The sequence below is a fragment of the Euprymna scolopes genome, chromosome 46 (assembly GCF_053919585.1).
Source record: "Euprymna scolopes isolate OS-2025 chromosome 46, ASM5391958v1, whole genome shotgun sequence".
NCBI classification, from domain to species: Eukaryota; Metazoa; Mollusca; class Cephalopoda; order Sepiida; family Sepiolidae; genus Euprymna; species Euprymna scolopes.
In genome coordinates, this window is record NC_136527.1 from 131,765,405 (window position 1) to 131,781,985 (window position 16,581).

The following is a 16,581-nucleotide window of genomic DNA, read 5'->3' on the forward strand; positions in this document are numbered from 1 at the left end:
CAAAGAGTGACCAACAAAATGATGTTTCCTTACAAAGAGAAAATGTTATATATATAATAATATAAATATACAAGAAATAAATGTTACCATAGTCAATAAAAGTTACTTTTATGGTAGAAAAGTTCATTGGTTTGTATTTTTAAGTAGTTTGTAAAAAAAATATATATTTTTTTAAATTCACGAACCGGTTTTTAAAAAAAATCAAAATGGCAGCGACTTTGAAATGCAGAGCCCAGTTTTAAACTTGAAAGAGGGGCACCTGAACATTCTGTGTTAACAATTTAAGATAGTTTCGTCAACGTAAGGAATAATTATAAACATATTTTAATGTTTTCCGTTATTTTGTGCTTGAGGAATATTCGATTATAGCATGTGTAGTTTATATAAAAATTCATTTAAGTAGTTATCGCCTCAACTTTTGTTTTAATTTCGGTCCGCTGAAATTATTTCAAGTAAAGAGCATTAAAAACTATTTCAAAACTAAAGAACATGAACTTTTATTGACTATGGTAACATTTATTTCTTGTATATTTATTTTTTCGGGTAGTCGTTCGTTGGCTTTTCTGCTAAACATTCTTACTAAATAATATCGACGAAATATCGAAAAACAAAGAAACAAAAACAGTTTTGAAAATAATGAAGCTTTACTTACTTTAGTAAAATAATCCGAAACAGTAAAATGTAATATTAAAAAAGTAAACACGTAATTACTTTAGTTTTTTAAAGCAAATAATCGACATAAGAATATGAATAAGAAGAAAATGGCGCCCGTTTCAAGCAGAACAGCTTCGTTTCAGTTTTACAGTATTGAACGGTGTAGTATTGCGGCGTCGGATTCAGGGTTGTCCTATTGTTATGTAAATAACACACTGATAGGGTTGTAATCAACTGAATTCCTACTAGTAAACTGACAAAAAAGCTTAAACAGATATACAAATACAAATAAAAGGTTATGTAAATGTTTTTAAAAAGACACGTAATGACGTGAGCAGTATTTTTTCCTTCTTTTGACACGATAACAAGTAATGTTCTTATTTTTTATTATTTATCTATTTCCGAGAGAGTTCGACGTGCAAGTGGCGAAGGAAAAAACAGAGTTATGCAATATTTGTGTCGAGAATTGTGTAAAGTTCTGACTTCTTTTTGGCTTTCACTTTAATAAAAACGTGAATTAATGAAGTGAATTTATTCGACACAATATGATTTAACTCAAAAACTAAATAAAAGCTAACGTGAATTAAGATTAAAGTTAAGGTGTTATTGTGGACCCTCACCCCTTTTAAAAAACATTGTTAAACTTTGTGACATATTTACATTCTATGGAAATCAGGTGCGAACGAACACCCAATAATTTTATTATACCATATTTCTTCAAACTGAAACATAATTATCAAAGTATACTAACGCAAATAGATATAGAAAATCTTTGTTAAAGTTTGTGCCATATTTCCATGGAGTACAGGCGCGAACGCAGATCCCACAATTTTATTATACCATCCCTATTTAAGTTGAAACATACTTATCAAAGTATTCTTATGTACATCTATATCAAAAACCCTTGTAAACGTTTTTTTTCATTTTTTATTTCCATACTTTGGGGGGCAGGCGCGAACGAAGACCCCACAATTTTTATTAACCACCGTTCTGCCAGATCAAACATACCCATTCCTGTGCCTCGATACATCATCTATCATTATATGTAACCCGTTTTTTTTAAATAGTCAACCTTATACGAGCCTATTCATTACCAGACACACACACAGACGTTCAGCTTTATATATATATATATATATATATATATATATATATATATATATATATATATATATATATATATATATATATATAATGTTTACTTTTTGGGAAAGAATGCCAACTAAGTTCTCGATTACAAAGACACCCCTTTTCAGTATAAGAGCTTCATATTTATTTATTTAAAATTGTACAGAAGGTCAGAAAAACATTGGTACCATCGGTTTCAAGCCTAACATAATGGTACACCGTAAATAATGTTAGGTTCTCTTAGTAAAAATAAGATGGCCGACGAAAGCCTAACATTATTTCCGACTTATATAAGGCTTAAATCGACGGTACCAATGTTTTTCTGACCTTCTGTACAATTTTAAATAAATAAATTGGTTAAAGGGAAAATTATTCTCAACTCGCATTTAGGTAAAAATGCACTTTCCTAAATAATTGAATTCATTCAAAACGTATCGCAAAAACAAAAACAAACAACATCTCTCTCTCTCTCTCTCTCTCTCTCTCTCTCTCTATATATATATATATATATATATATATATATATATATATAGATATATATATATAGATAGATAGATACATAGATAGATATAGATATTGATATAGATATATAAATATATAGATATATATATATATCGCTTTCTTTATCACTCTCTCAATATATAACTATTTCTCTCCCTCTTCATATATATGTATATATATATAGGGAGAGAAAAAGAGAGAGAGAGAGAGTAGGCTGGAGAGGAGAAATAGCGATGGTTTAATTTAACTGGAAGGTACGTGTATGCCCAGTATATAACTCGTGTTCTTCATCCTTGAAAATTATTGAATAAAAATTCCACCGATCTGTGAAACAGGATGACTTAATGCAATTGTGTGCGTTTCTTGGGAGATGCAAGCTAGTATCGTGTCATTGTATGGTTCGATCTGAATTGCCGTCTTAATTTAATTAAACGATGCTGATCAAATAATAAATTATTTTTTTTTGCTCCACCGGGCAACGCCGGTTTACGGTTTCAGCTAGTATTATATAATCGTCTTTTATTTAATTAATATTGAATACTAAAATGTTTCCGGTAACCTGGATGAAACATATACAGACAATAATTTTTCGTTAAGACATCATTTTAACTCATTCATATATATATATATATATATATATATATATATATATATATATATATATATATATATATATATATATATATTTATATACTAGCAGGCCGGTCGGCGTTGTCCGGTTGTAAGGTACGTTTAAATATTTATTAATATAGAAACAATGCTTTATCGATTATGATATTGAACCTAATATATAGTAGTGAAATCAAAAACCTATATAGAAAACTCTTTTAGGAGATTCGGCGGAGTTTTTAATAGCTTTCACAATATATATATATATATATATATATATATATATATATATATATATATATATATATATATATATATATCGCTTTCTTTTCTCACACTATTTTTATATAAATATCGCTATCGATATATAGAGGAGAAATAGGTTTCACCGGGCAACGCCGGTTAACGGGTTCTGCTAGTATCATATAAGCGTATTATATATATATATATATATATATATATATATATATATATATATATATATATATATATATATAAAGAGAGAAATGTGAAATAGCGATGATAGGTAGGTGCATGTCCAACATATAACTCGTGTTCTTCATCCTTGAAAATTATCGATTAAAAATTATAATAATTAGAATTATTTGGGTAGTCAGTTTTTTTTAACCTCCTCTCCGCTCTTACTCCATACCACTACCAAATATTCTAACAAAAATAATAATTTTCAGACTTATGACCCTTGAAAATGTTAGTCTGAAGGAAAAGCGCTTCGGGTGTATTTGTACGTTCTTGTTTTTAATCGACTTATTTATTTTATTTAATTGTACATTTGTTACATGTAACTTGCCCCATTTTTTTCCTTTTCCTCACCCCGTTTTCCATCTTATTTTAGTCGATTGAATTTACGATATGGTTCACTTCTTTATAATTATTCTAAAATTTTGCCAATCGAATAAAGATATATATATATATATATATATATATACGCAATATACACTCATAATATATATATATTTACATAAAATATATATATAGATACATAATATATATATAGATACATAATATATATACATACATAATATATATATACATACATAATATATATGTACATACATAATATATATATATACATGATACATATATATATACATAATATATATAAACGTAATATATATATATACATACATAATATATATACATACATAATATATATATATAATATCTCTCTCTGTATATATATACATAATATATATCTATATATACATATATATACATCATATATCTATATATATACATACATAATATATATATATACATAATATATATACATATACATGAATAATATATACATATACATGTATAATATCTACATATACATGCATAATATATACATATATATGCATAATATATATATACATGCATAATGTATATATACATGCATAATATATATATACATATAATATATATATATGCATACATAATATATATATATGCATACATAATATATATATGCGTACATAATATATATACACATACATAATATGTATACACATACATAATATATATACATACATAATATATATATACATACATAATATATATATATATATATACATAATATATATACATACATAATATATATACATACATAATAAATATACATACATAATATATATATATACATAATATATATACATAATATATATATACATACATAATATATATGTACATACATAATATATATACATACATACATAATATATGTACATACATACATAATATATATATATACATACATAATATACATACATACATACATAATATATGTACATACATACATAATATATATATACATACATAATACAGTAGCGTCCAAAAAGTTAAGGAACGATCGATCATTTTTTTAATGGCTTCTAACTTTATCTATTAATTAAAGAAAAAAAAACATTTTTAATTTTTTATTTTAATACATATTAGTTTTTTTTTTTTACATATAAATAAATTAAATTAACTTACAGGCGTCCTAAAGTTACGGAACGAGGGAAATTCATTATGAAAAAATAAATAATCCTTTCAGTATTTAGTGAAAAGCCCCGTTTTCAATCACACTATGGTATCTTTTGCTGCAAGACAGAACCAATCGTTCACATGTTATAGGTGAAATATTATTTCAGGATATTTTTATACATTCCCATAAATCATCAAGATTTTTTGGGGGGGTTTTCTGTGATCTTATCACCAATAATTTTCCAAACATTTTCAATTGGATTCAGGTCTTGGCTGGCCAATCCATAACGCAAATATTGGATCTATTTAGCTCTTCTAAAACTATTTTTGCTTTTTGGCACGGTGCGTTGTCTTGCATAAAGAAATCAGAATTAAAAAGATTAGGTACCACATGTTCTCTAATCAATTCTCTGTACATTCGGGCATTAACTGTTCTATTAATTCTCACAAGGGGGCCAGTTCCTTTTGAAGATATCATGCCCCATACACATATTCTGCCGCCTCCAAATTTTACTGTACTTTTAACGCACTTAGGGGACAGTCTTTCTCCATTTTTTCTTCTGACATGTGGTCTTTTGTCTGATCCGAAAAGACAAGGCTAATATATAAGTCTGGCAGTGTTCTTAGATATGGTCATCCGATTTTTTAATCATCTCCAAAATTAGTCTAAATATAAATCTCTCTCTTAAATATAAATCTCTCTCTCTCTCTCTCGCTATATATATATATATATATATATATTATATATATTATATATATATAGCGAGAGAGAGAGAGAGAGAGAGGGTAATGGTAGGGTTTAATTTAATCAATGGGGTACGTGTTCTTCATCCATGAAAATTATTGAATAAAAAGTTTCGTTCAGCGAAATAGTGAATGAATGTTTTAATAAGAAAAAAATCATTTTTTCTTCGTCTCAATAATTTCAAAATTATTTCTTCGTTTCGATGCTTTAAAAATCATTACTCATTTTAAACGTAATAATTTATACCGATCTGTGAAACGGGCTGACTTAATGCAATTGTGTGCGTTTCTTGGGAGATTCAAGCTAGTATCGTGTAACTGTATGGTTCGATCTGAATTGTCGTCTTGATTTAATTAAACGATGCAGATCAGATAATATATTACCGGGCAACGTCGGTTAACAGGTCCTGCTAGTATAACTGAATTGTCGTCCTAATTTAATTAATATTGAATACTAAAACGTTTCCGGTAACTTGAATGCAACATATACGGGCAATCAATTTTCGCTAAGGCAGGCTTTACACTTTATATATATATATATATATATATATATATATATATATATATATATATATATATATATATATATATATATATACATATATATATATATATATATATATATATATATATATATTAAATTGTAATTCAATGAATTTCAAAAAACTCTCATTGAAATGAAATCAAGTGGTTGAGTTTCATATCAAAGAATTTTTATTATTCTAAGCAAGACAAAGAATGTCTTAGAAAATTAATCTCCTTAACCTATAGGGTTTCGATGTCTACAATCTCATCAGAGGAGAGAAACTTTGTGACATATTTTCATTCTTTGGAGGTGAGGCGCGAACGAACACCCCATAATTTTATTATACAATATTTCTTCAAACTGAAACATAATTATCAAAGTATACTTACGCAGATAGATATGAAAAGTCTTTAGTAAAGTTTGTGCCTGTTTCCATTCTATGGAGGCCAGGCGCGAACGCAGACCCCACAATTTTATTATACCATCCTTATTTAAGTTAAAACATTCTTATCAAAGTATTATTATGTACATCTATATCAAAAACAATTGTAAATGTTTTTTTTTAATTTTAATTTTTTTTATTTTCATACTTTGTGAACCATGCGCGAACGCAGACCCCCACAATTTTATCATACCATCCCTATTTAAATTAAAACATACTTATCAAAGTATTCTTATGTACATCTATATCAAAAACAATTGTAAACGTTTTCTTTTTATTTTTAAATTTTTTTATTTCCATACTTTGTGGACCAGGTGCGAACGCAGACCCCCACAATTTTATGAACCACCGTTCTGCCAGATCAAACATACCCATTCTTGTGTCTCGATACATCTTCTATCATTATATGTAATCAGTTTTTTTTTAAATAGTCAACCATATAGGAGCCTATTCGTGACAAGATACACACACATTCAGCTTTATATTATATATATATATATATATATATATATATATATATATATATATATATATATATATATATATATATATAAGGGGGTGTTCACCAACAATGTGTATTTTTTAACATTATATTATTATTCCGTGTCTTTGTTTTTCATTGAAAATTATGTTTAGATCATTGTAATAATGTTTTTAAATCATTGAAATCGTTTTTAACGCGTTTCAGACGTTCTGAAATTATTCAAAATTGCTTAGAATATATTCAAGATGTGTTGAAGATGTAAAAAGAGCATTTTCGTAGTTCATTTGAAATGTTTCCGAAAGGTGGAAACGTGTAAGTGAATCTACTTTTCATTGGAATGTTTTATTTTTATTACTGTTTTATTGGGCTGTCGTCACTGTGGTCTTATGTTTCTCTCTCTCTCTCTCTCTCTCTCTTTCTGCTTGTGTTTTTATTCATCTTTTTATACATATATATATATTATATGGAAAAAAAATAAGTAATATTCTTAAGATTTTATTAAACCTGGAAAAGTAAAGGACAAGAAATTCAACCTGGAAAAGTAAAGAACAAGATATTCTAGTAAAGTAAAAAATAAGAATTTTTTAGACTTAAAATATTGCAGCTAAAAATAAAATTTGAATATTGATAAATATTTTATTATTTTGCATATGTTGTTGTTTATTGTTGAGTTAGAAAGGGTGTCAGTCGCTGGATTGAACTTATTTCCCCCCTATTATTTGCATATATTTATGTAGTGAAAATTGTTTGAATAAAATTAATTCAGTAGTTAGTTAGTTAGTAGATGGAATTAATAATTTTATAATTTACATAAAAATGAATTAAATGATCCTAATTATGATATAATAAAATTATTAATTTTTATGTAAATTATAAAATTATTAATTCCATCTACTAACTAACTAATGAATTAATTTTATTCAAACAATTTTCACTACATAAATATATGAAAATAATAGGGGGCAAACAAGTTCAATCCAGCGATTGACACCCTTTCAAACTATATATACACATATATAAGCATACATACATATATAAATATATATATACACACATATGAATATATAATATATATACACATGTATAAGAATATTACATATATGAATATATATATATATACACACACATAAATATATAATATATACACATATATAAGCATATATATATAAGCATATATATATAAATATGTAATATATATACACATGTATAAGCATATATACACGTATAAATATATAATATATACATACACATATATAAGCATATATACACGTATACATATATAATATATATACACATATATAAGCATATATACACGTATAAATATATAATATATATACACATATATAAGCATACATACACGTATAAATATATAATATATATACACATATATAAGCATACATACACGTATAAATATATAATATATATACACATATATAAGCATATATGCATATATAAATATGCATACATATATGCATATATAAATATGCATATATATAAATATATGTACATATATATATAAATATATATACATATATATAGAAATATATACACATATATATAGAAATATATACACATATATATAAATATATATACATAAAATATATATGTATATAAATATATATATGCATATATATAAATATATATATACATATATATTATATATGTATATAAATACATATATATAAATATATATATGCATACAATTCCAGGTTGAATGTCTAGTCCTTTACTTTTCCAGGTTTAATAAAATCTTAAGAATATTACTTTTCATGCACGCATTTTTCCATGTAATCCATGATTTTTCCAGGCATTGCTATTGTATTAATATATAAATTTATAATATTTATTAATGAGTGTCAAAAAAAAAAAATTAGCTTTCAAACACACATTTATGCAATATTTATCATTCAATCACAGTAGTTCCGAGCCAGGGTCTCTACCGAGACTGAGGTTCATGAATTCGTGATCTGTATAGAGCGTAAACTAACAAAAAAGAAGATGGCACTCGGTGTCTTTTTATATATCGTTGGAGCTTTTGACAGCATACTCTTCAGTAGTATGTTCAAGTGGCTACGAGAACTCAATGTGGCACCAGTACTCATCCGATGGATTGAGTATATGGTGAGGCACAGAACAGTTCAAGTAGAACTACTGAGAGCAACTGTTAATAGGGAAGTAGTTAAATGAAACCCCTAAAGTGGGATTTTATCACCTTTACTATGGAACTGTATGCTGAATCCTCTTTTAAAGGAGTTTAAAAATAGGAATATTTATGCCCAGACTGATGCTGATGACATCGCAGTGCTGGTCGCGGGTTCAAAAGCATCATTGGTCAGACGCATTGCCAAAATGGCATTAAATATTCCTAATAAATGGTCTAATCGAAATGTATTAGAATTCAGTAGCCGTAAAACAGAAATGGTCTTGTTTACATATAAAAGGAATTGCCAACTTATTGACCTTTTTCTGAGTGGACAGAAATTGAAACTTTCGCAGGAGGCAAGGCTGTTAGGGGTAATCCTGGACAGTAAGCTAACCAGGAAAAGCCACATAGAAAATAATAATAAAATAAAAATTCAAAAATCTTTAAACTATTTTCAGTATTTCCGAGTCAGTTTAAATAAAGTTGTGTTGTTTTTTCTTTCATTTCTTCTAATAAATTAAAATAAAAACTAAACCTTTTATTTTATCCATTTTTTCTGGCTTCTTCTGATTGTCTCTGCCATTCTCACTAGTATTTTCTTCTTTTTAGTCTTTTAAGTTCACATGTATTATTCGACTTATTTACTTCCGAAACTAGGCAAGCAGGTTCACTGCTGCTGATGATAATATGGACAAGACACTGTCTCACAGCAGCAGCAGCAGCAGCAACAGCAGCTCTAAGAGTAGTAGTTATAATAATAATAACTTGGAACCGGCGAATTATTAGCATATTAATAGTTCGATTTTCATCGGTTTTTAATTTAAAAAAAAACATTACACGGGATTGAACCTAAAATCTTTCCACCAATCCCGACTCTATACGCGTTACGGTAACATATAACATTTTCAATTTAATTTCGAATCACAGTAGTTGTTATGATATGCCTACATTTTTCATCAAATGTGATAACGAAAAATTTGAGTTCATTCAAAGAATATGTATATCATAGAATTCACTAATATTTTTAATCGATAAATTCACCATTTTTTACTATAAAATCATAAGGAGAGTTAAAAAAAATTAGTTATTAAAAAAAAGTCCGGTTTTTTAATTATAAAAAAAAAACGATACACGGGATTGAACCTAAAATCTTTCCACCAACCCCCGGTACTCTAACTGTTACGCTAACATGTCATATTGGCAAAATCGCAGTAAAAAGACGTAAGGTAAAAGAATTCTAAATTAAGAAAACTCTTTACGCCTATTCCATGAACAAAGATTGTTTCTTAGAAGTGCACGCCTGTGGAACTCTCTTCCGTTTGCCTGTTTACCACCTGACTACAACTGTGATGGCTTCAAGTCCAACATAAACAAATTCCTGATGAACCGCCCCTTTATGTAAGACACTTTATCAAATCTCCATTACTAACGATTACTACGATATTGTCCCATTGATGACTGTACACGCAATAACCCTTATCCCCGAGTGGCTTCTGGGCCTTCATATGTGTTTTCTATTATTCTTATCATAAAGAAGTAAAAACCGACGAGCCCCCCCCCCACGCACCAATTTTTCAATTTTAATGTTTTTAATGTTTAATGTTTTTAAATCATTGAAATCGTTTTTAACGCGTTTCAGACGTTCTGTGAAGCGTTCTCTTCAGAAATTATTTTCAAAATGTGTTGGAGATGTAAAAATAGCATTTTCGTAGTTCGTTTGCTAAAGGTTCAAATTATAGAGAACCTAAACGCCTTAATTATATTAAGTGCGTTAAAGAAGTAAGCAAAGCACTAGAAAGTTTTATGTCTATGGAAAATAAATATAAATTATTACAGTTTACGTTTGATGCATGGAAGAATAATATACTCGAATTCGTAAGTAAAAAGGTTGAACGTATAAAAAAATTTAAACACCCTAAAAAAAACCCGAAAAATTAATTCTTTCCTTAAAAATTCAGAAATACTTCAAGAGAAGTTTATAATAGTTCCCTTTGATAAAGCGGCAAACAATATAGCTTTTATATGTAAAAAATATTATATAAAACGTTTTTTGTTAGAAGTAGGAATTATTCATAAAGTTTCAGTACCTATAAATTAAGTAATAATAATTTAGATAGCATTATTCTGAGCAATAGCATTATCTTCTTCTCTATTCTTCTTCTTCTTCTATCAAGTCTTCTATTCTATCTATTATATTCTTTCTATCTATCTTCTATCTATATAAATAAAATGAACTCATTTTTTCCCGTCTGATTTTGACATTAATAGGATTAAAAATCAAGATATTTCATGCAAATATAATATGCACAAACGGCAGAACAATATCTGAGGTGTGTTATAGGCTTATTATTTCTCAAATTCCTCGATAATCTTAGATTTCTATACTTTTTCTGCTGAGAAGTCACGGCCAAAATCGGTTAAGATCAATGGAAGTGGTAAAATATTTTCTCTCTAATAAATTCCTCCTCCCCCTGCCACCAATTAACACCGTTTGGGGATCGTTCACAAGGAACAGTTGAGAAGAGAACACTGGTTTGGCTTCGTAGTTCTATCATGTGAAGTTATTTAAAATCACTAAACTAAGCTGCAGTGCTCTGTGGCGTAGTGGTTAGCGTGCTGGACAATTCACATTATATTTTCACGTTCGCGCCGACCTACCGTAGTCGTTTTTTTTTCCTAAACAACTGGAATGGACTTTTCTTGGTGGCCGAACTGTTAACGTTGCAGATGTTGTTTTGTTTTTTTTCACACTTTATTTTCCTACTTTTACTCATGACTCCGGGTTTGATCCTTCCTACTTACCTACCATAACATTTTTTTAAACTCCCCCCCCCGTCCCGGAAACAAACACTCGGGCAACGCCGGGTACCCCCGCTAGTAAGTGATAAAGTAGGAATAAAGTAGGGGTGGAAACGTGTAAGTGAATCTACTTTTCATTGGAATATTCTATTGGGCTGTGGTCACTGTTATCTTGTGTTTCTCTCTCTCTCACTCTCTCTTTCTACCTGTGTTTTTTCGTTTCCTTTAGGGTATTATGTATGTGTGTTTTCTTTTATTGGTTTGAAGAATGTGAGTACTGTTTCAAGTAAAGAGCGTTAAAAACTATTTGAAAACAAAAAAAAAACATGAACTGAACTTTTACTGACTATGGTATATATATATATATATATATATATATATATATATATATATATATATATATGAGCAAATAGTTAATAAAATATGTTAAAACACACTTTGAATTGAGTTAAAAACATATTTAATCTGAAAAGGAAACACTAGATAAATGGATAGTCCTTAATCCGCGGAGTTTCGAAGAAATACTTTCCTTCTCATCAGAGGGTAGGAATTAGCAAAATGCGGGATCGGATTTTGCATGCAGAAGTATTTGATGAAACAACAAGTAAGTCAAAGATCTTACTTGAAAACAAAATATATACACATTTTATTTTTATTACCGTATCTTTCTGTTAAGTTACATTATTGTTTCAGCTACCAATAACATATTTGCCCTACAAGAGTATTGAGCACTTTCTTCAGTTTTTATTAATTACCATTTCTACTATAATATATATATATATATATATATATATATATATATATATATATATATATATATACTAGCATTTCAGCCCGGCGTTGCCCGGGTGTTTGGAGGTGTATGCTGAGTAAAAAAAAAAGAGTAAATTTTTTTTTAATTTGACCCCTATTATGACCCCTTAAAAATTATAGTTTCGGGCTCAAATCACTTTATTAAGTTAGATCCAGGTTCAAGGAACCTATATCTAAAATTTCAAGTGTCTAGACCCAAAATTGTCGGAGGAGTTTGGTAGAGTTCTTAAAGGTCAAATCGTTGAAATTTGACCCCTTAACAGCCAAATTTCTGGCTGACACCCGTCACATCAATTTTCCCAAATCTCAGTACCCGGTATTTCAAATTTCGGGTCAATAGACTAAAAATTGACAGAGTTATTGCGTAGGGAAATGTACACAGACAGACAGACACACAGACACACAGACAGACAGACAGACAGACAGACAGACACGTTCACTTTTATAGATATATAGATATATATACATATATATACACTAGCAGAAGTACCCGGGTTCAAAAACAGCCTACAGAAAATGAACTGTGATTGATGAAAGTATTAAAGGTTATGAAAAGGAGGGGTTGTAAAGAGATAGGTTTTGATACTTCAAAATTTTACCCTAAGCAAAATATGATGAAAGTAAAGATAATTTTCGCGAAAATCTATTTTTTTATATCAACTTTCTTTCCATTCGTGGCAAAGAGTGACCAACAAAATGATGTTTCCTTACAAAGAGAAAATGTTATATATATAATAATATAAATATACAAGAAATAAATGTTACCATAGTCAATAAAAGTTACTTTTATGGTAGAAAAGTTCATTGGTTTGTATTTTTAAGCAGTTTGTAAAAAAAATATATATTTTTTTAAATTCACGAACCGGTTTTTAAAAAAAATCAAAATGGCAGCGACTTTGAAATGCAGAGCCCAGTTTTAAACTTGAAAGAGGGGCACCTGAACATTCTGTGTTAACAATTTAAGATAGTTTCGTCAACGTAAGGAATAAGTATAAACATATTTTAATGTTTTCCGTTATTTTGTGCTTGAGGAATATTCGATTATAGCATGTGTAGTTTATATAAAAATTCATTTAAGTAGTTATCGCCTCAACTTTTGTTTTAATTTCGGTCCGCTGGAATTATTTCAAGTAAAGAGCATTAAAAACTATTTCAAAACTAAAGAACATGAACTTTTATTGACTATGGTAACATTTATTTCTTGTATATTTATTTTTTCGGGTAGTCGTTCGTTGGCTTTTCTGCTAAACATTCTTACTAAATAATATCGACGAAATATCGAAAAACAAAGAAACAAAAACAGTTTTGAAAATAATGAAGCTTTACTTACTTTAGTAAAATAATCCGAAACAGTAAAATGTAATATTAAAAAAGTAAACACGTAATTACTTTAGTTTTTTAAAGCAAATAATCGACATAAGAATATGAATAAGAAGAAAATGGCGCCCGTTTCAAGCAGAACAGCTTCGTTTCAGTTTTACAGTATTGAACGGTGTAGTATTGCGGCGTCGGATTCAGGGTTGTCCTATTGTTATGTAAATAACACACTGATAGGGTTGTAATCAACTGAATTCCTACTAGTAAACTGACAAAAAAGCTTAAACAGATATACAAATACAAATAAAAGGTTATGTAAATGTTTTTAAAAAGACACGTAATGACGTGAGCAGTATTTTTTCCTTCTTTTGACACGATAACAAGTAATGTTCTTATTTTTTATTATTTATCTATTTCCGAGAGAGTTCGACGTGCAAGTGGCGAAGGAAAAAACAGAGTTATGCAATATTTGTGTCGAGAATTGTGTAAAGTTCTGACTTCTTTTTGGCTTTCACTTTAATAAAAACGTGAATTAATGAAGTGAATTTATTCGACACAATATGATTTAACTCAAAAACTAAATAAAAGCTAACGTGAATTAAGATTAAAGTTAAGGTGTTATTGTGGACCCTCACCCCTTTTAAAAAACATTGTTAAACTTTGTGACATATTTACATTCTATGGAAATCAGGTGCGAACGAACACCCAATAATTTTATTATACCATATTTCTTCAAACTGAAACATAATTATCAAAGTATACTAACGCAAATAGATATGGAAAATCTTTGTTAAAGTTTGTGCCATATTTCCATGGAGTACAGGCGCGAACGCAGATCCCACAATTTTATTATACCATCCCTATTTAAGTTGAAACATACTTATCAAAGTATTCTTATGTACATCTATATCAAAAACCCTTGTAACCGTTTTTTTTCATTTTTTATTTCCATACTTTGGGGGGCAGGCGCGAACGAAGACCCCACAATTTTTATTAACCACCGTTCTGCCAGATCAAACATACCCATTCCTGTGCCTCGATACATCATCTATCATTATATGTAACCCGTTTTTTTTTAAATAGTCAACCTTATACGAGCCTATTCATTACCAGACACACACACAGACGTTCAGCTTTATATATATATATATATATATATATATATATATATATATATATATATATATATATAATGTTTACTTTTTGGGAAAGAATGCCAACTAAGTTCTCGATTACAAAGACACCCCTTTTCAGTATAAGAGCTTAATATTTATTTATTTACAATTGTACAGAAGGTCAGAAAAACATTGGTACCATCGGTTTCAAGCCTAACATAATGGTACACCGTAAATAATGTTAGGTTCTCTTAGTAAAAATAAGATGGCCGACGAAAGCCTAACATTATTTCCGACTTATATAAGGCTTAAATCGACGGTACCAATGTTTTTCTGACCTTCTGTACAATTTTAGATAAATAAATTGGTTAAAGGGAAAATTATTCTCAACTCGCATTTAGGTAAAAATGCACTTTCCTAAATAATTGAATTCATTCAAAACGTATCGCAAAAACAAAAACAAACAACATCTCTCTCTCTCTCTCTCTCTCTCTATATATATATATATATATATATATATATATATAGATAGATAGATAGATAGATAGATACATAGATAGATATAGATATTGATATGGATATATAAATATATAGATATATATATATATCGCTTTCTTTATCACTCTCTCAATATATAACTATTTCTCTCCCTCTTCATATATATGTATATATATATAGGGAGAGAAAAAGAGAGAGAGAGAGAGAGTAGGCTGGAGAGGAGAAATAGCGATGGTTTAATTTAACTGGAAGGTACGTGTATGCCCAGTATATAACTCGTGTTCTTCATCCTTGAAAATTATTGAATAAAAATTCCACCGATCTGTGAAACAGGATGACTTAATGCAATTGTGTGCGTTTCTTGGGAGATGCAAGCTAGTATCGTGTCATTGTATGGTTCGATCTGAATTGCCGTCTTAATTTAATTAAACGATGCTGATCAAATAATAAATTATTTTTTTTTGCTCCACCGGGCAACGCCGGTTTACGGTTTCAGCTAGTATTATATAATCGTCTTTTATTTAATTAATATTGAATACTAAAATGTTTCCGGTAACCTGGATGAAACATATACAGACAATAATTTTTCGTTAAGACATCATTTTAACTCATTCATATATCTATATATATATATATATATATATATATATATATATATATATATATATATATATATATATATATATTTATATACTAGCAGGCCGGTCGGCGTTGTCCGGTTGTAAGGTACGTTTAAATATTTATTAATATAGAAACAATGCTTTATCGATTATGATATTGAACCTAATATATAGTAGTGAAATCAAAAACCTATATAGAAAACTCTTTTAGGAGATTCGG